The sequence below is a fragment of the Octodon degus genome, unplaced genomic scaffold, assembly GCF_000260255.1.
Source record: "Octodon degus isolate 3935 unplaced genomic scaffold, OctDeg1.0 scaffold00117, whole genome shotgun sequence".
Lineage (NCBI taxonomy): Eukaryota > Metazoa > Chordata > Mammalia > Rodentia > Octodontidae > Octodon > Octodon degus.
The window spans coordinates 368,923-372,717 of NW_004524693.1; the positions used below are offsets into that span (position 1 = coordinate 368,923).

A 3,795-nucleotide genomic window follows, 5' to 3' on the forward strand; every position below is an offset into this window, starting at 1 on the left:
AGTGTGTTTGTTGTCTGTGTAGAGGAATGCTATTGACTTTTGGGTATTGACTTTATAACCTGCTATGCTACTGAATTTCTGTATTAATTCTAGTGGTTTCTTAGGAAGGTTATATTTTAATATAATATCAAAAGAATAATAGAGTGCTGATGATATAGGGGAATGAAACTCTAAACCAGAAAGATACCTGGGCAGAGTTTGTGTTCTCTGAACCGAAGTATGAATTTTAGAAACCACAGAGGTGAAGATCAGAATCTCTTTATTGATAGAAGGAAAGCTTCTGTCTGAGAGAGGGACAGAAGGGGATGCCAGTGGCTTGCCCAGGAACCTGCCTCTTCTAGGGATTTTTAGAAAGCAAAACCATGTATGAGCAGAGGCCGGTGCAAGGTGGGAAACACGGGACCTCACTAGATGGGCACGAGGGGGGACAAAACTATGGCCCACCGATGTAATGACAAGTAAAATCGCTCAGGTCAAATTGATTCAATCAGGATGGAATGGGGAAGCGTGTCCCAAAGGAAGCTCTTCCTGAATGCAGAACAGGGGTTGTGCTGGAAGAGGTTGGCCTAGTGACTCTCCCTGCCTTTCCCAAGGTGGTTGATACCTACGTAGAATCTCCATCCCTGATGAGCATCGCCAGGGAGGTGCGAGTGTTCATTCCGTTAGTCCTTTGCCTTGAGTTCTGACCCTCAGCAGAAGCGCCTGTCTACCCCATGGTTGCAGGATGTCTTATTCTACATGCTGCGTCCTTGGAGGGCCCAGGCCTGTCTGACTTCCTATAGTGTTTCCATCTGAGTCGGCAACCTCCACCCCGGGAACAGGATGATTTCCGGGTTGGGTCCTACCTGTTGCACTTGTCAATAGTAGGACCATGACAAAAATTGGGGCACTCAAGGCAGAGTGATGTGAAGAGTCACAAGGAGGGCCTTCTCAAGTGCTCCCGTAGGAAAGGGACAGAAGCTCCGTGGGGAATGGCCGCAAACTGAAAGCTGGAGTTCCCTCCACTTTTGCAGAAGGACAAGAAACCCCGTGACGTTGTTCTCGCTACTTTTCCTAGATATATACCTTCGGTAACGAGTCTAGAGTCCATGAGTTTCTACAGAGCTGGACACACAGTGGCATTCTCTCTGTGTGTGTTAGACCTCTCTGCTGCATCCAAGGTGGAGGCTCCATCATTTCCCAGGGCACAGAAGAAAGAGTCATATGGCTGGCGGAAGCCCCTGAAGGCATGAGGCCATGACCGGCGACCTCTCAGCACCCAAGACCCTCAGGATTCTGGGGTCCAGAGGCAAGACTGATTTGGTGCATTGAAAGAGGGAAGGAAGGAAGGCAACGCCAAATATATATGTCTATACACATGAGAAAATGGATAATTGTTGGGCTGATTTCTGCTGGCCGGATGAAAGGAGCGTTTCATTCTGAATAATCGTCTCTTTCCTTGAGACGTAATTTTTCATACTTTTTCACCAGTTGTGCACGCTGACATCTGCTAGCCTGAGTAACTAAAGTGGATGCTGCCATACCCATTATAACAACCCTTGTTGAATGCATGGAATGTTATTTAGTGAAATTCTCTATCTTGTATAATTTTTTAAATATTCTGCATTCTGTTTTAAAAATAAATAAATGAATAAATAAATTCATGAAAGAAGAAAAGGGAAATCACATCCGAAGTTAAGAAATGAAATCAGATGTGGTGGTGCATGCTTTTAATCCGTGCACTCGATAGGCTGAAGCAGGACGATCCTTGGAAGGTGGAAGCCAGGTTTGGTTAGGGAGTTGCGCCCAAATCTCACCTGCACAGAGAGACCCTGTCTCAAAAATGGAAAAATGAACAAGCAAGCAAGCAGACAAAAACAAAGGAGATCATATAAAAATTTTTTAAAAAATCTTTCTCACAGCAAAGGAAACAACCAACAGAGTAAAGAGACCACCTACAGAATGGGAAGTAATTTTTGCCAGCTAATCTTTGGACAGAGCACTAAGAAAAGAACTCAGGTCTAAAATATAGAGAGAACTCACAATAATCAGAGCTTCTTCCCCAAAGAAAAGACACATTTGGCAAATGGGTAAGTGAAATAATGTAATGTTTCACACAAGAAGTATAAAATGCCAATAAATATGTGAAAAGCATTGTACATTGCTGGCCATTAGAGAAATGCAAAGTGAAACGGCACTGACATATCATATTGGTATAGGGAGATAAACTGATCTTGAGTGGGTGACCTTGAAATGATACAGGGAACCTCCAAATGATATAAGGGAAAAATGATCTCCCAACCTGACCTGAAGAGTTCAAGTTCTCTAAAACCAAAGAATGAATTTTAGGAAAAAGCAGAGGTTATGAGCAGAATATATTTATTGGGGGAAAGAAAACTCCTGTCTGAGAGAGAGACAGGAGAGGGGGTCCCAAGCAGGTGGTCCTCAGGAAATCGTCTCTTCCAGGGCCTTTATTTGAAGTGTAAAACCATGTGGGGCTAAGGTGAAGAACATGGGAACTCACTTAGGTGGGCATGAGGAGGGACAAAACTATGGTGAACCAATGGGATTACAAGCACCATTGCTCAGGTAATATTGCTTAAGTCTGGGACCAAATGGGGAAGGGAGTCATGTAGCAAACTGGCACAAATGTAAAACAGGACTTTATCTGGTAGCCAACTGGTAGTAGTTGGCTTAATGATGCTTTCTGGCTTCCTCAGGGTGAAGATCAATCCAGGATGCTAATCTTTAGGGAGGTAAGCATTTGTTTGATCTTTGGTCTTTAGGTCTGGCTCACAGCAGGAGCTTCCATCCCTCCCACCGTTTGTAAGGTATCTTGTCTTCTGTGTTATCTCCTTCAAGGGCCCGGCCCTGCCTATAATATTTCTACCTAATTTGGCTGCCTGCAACAGTACGACTCTAGAACAAATTATTAATCATCAGTCGTTCAACTAAGCATAGATGCCTGTGAAGATTTACAGAAAAATGTCTTCTTCTACATTGCTAGTGACAATGTACAATCCTACAGGGCCTGATGAAATCAGTAAAGACATTGCACAAAACTGAGAAATAGAAATCCCATTTGGCTGAGGCTTCTCCCGGTATGGTTCTTCCCCGAAGAGTTTGAAAAAAAAATCACATTGCAGGGACTTATGCCCAGCCCTACTGATAGCAGCACTATTTATGACAGCTACATCTTCACCACTGCGTACCTGTCAATCAAAGGAGGTATGAATAAGGACACTGTGGTACTTACACCCCATGGAGTAGTACACTGCCATGCAGAACGAGGAGGCATGCTCAGATAGATACACGCATCTTGAGGACAAGGTTAAGGGCAATAAGTCAGACACAAAAGCTGAAATATCACATGGATTCTCTATAGAAAAAACATCATAATATGTACACATCAATCATGACGAAAACCCAAAGTCGATAAACAGGAAGTGGTAGGGCCAGGGAAATAGCTCAGCCGTAGTAGCGTCCAGCTGGAAAGCTCAAGGTCCTGACTTTGTTCGCAGGACCAAAAAGAAAGCGAAGCAAACAAATAACCTCAAAACGGATAAATATACAGAAGTCATGAGATGCTAAGGCCTTCCTGAAAGGACCTACTCAGTTGCCTCAAAAATATCGTCATCATATGAGAACTTGTACTGTCACGTCATGTAACTCAGTAGTGTCCCAAATTTTCCGATAAAGGAGATTATGGGGCCAAAGAGGAAAGTGATCGATGATGTGGAGTGTGCCTAAGGAGAGTCACATGAAGAGAAAACATTCTCTCAGGCTTTCACAGAGAGCACATTGGCCAAGCAATGG

The 3,795-nt window shown here is 43.7% G+C and overlaps 1 pseudogene; it reads right to left on the reverse strand.

Annotated features, from left to right (window-relative positions):
- Positions 1 to 3,194: 3,194 nt before the first annotated feature.
- Positions 3,195 to 3,795, reverse strand: part of LOC101562770 — a 1,107-nt pseudogene continuing 506 nt past the window's right edge.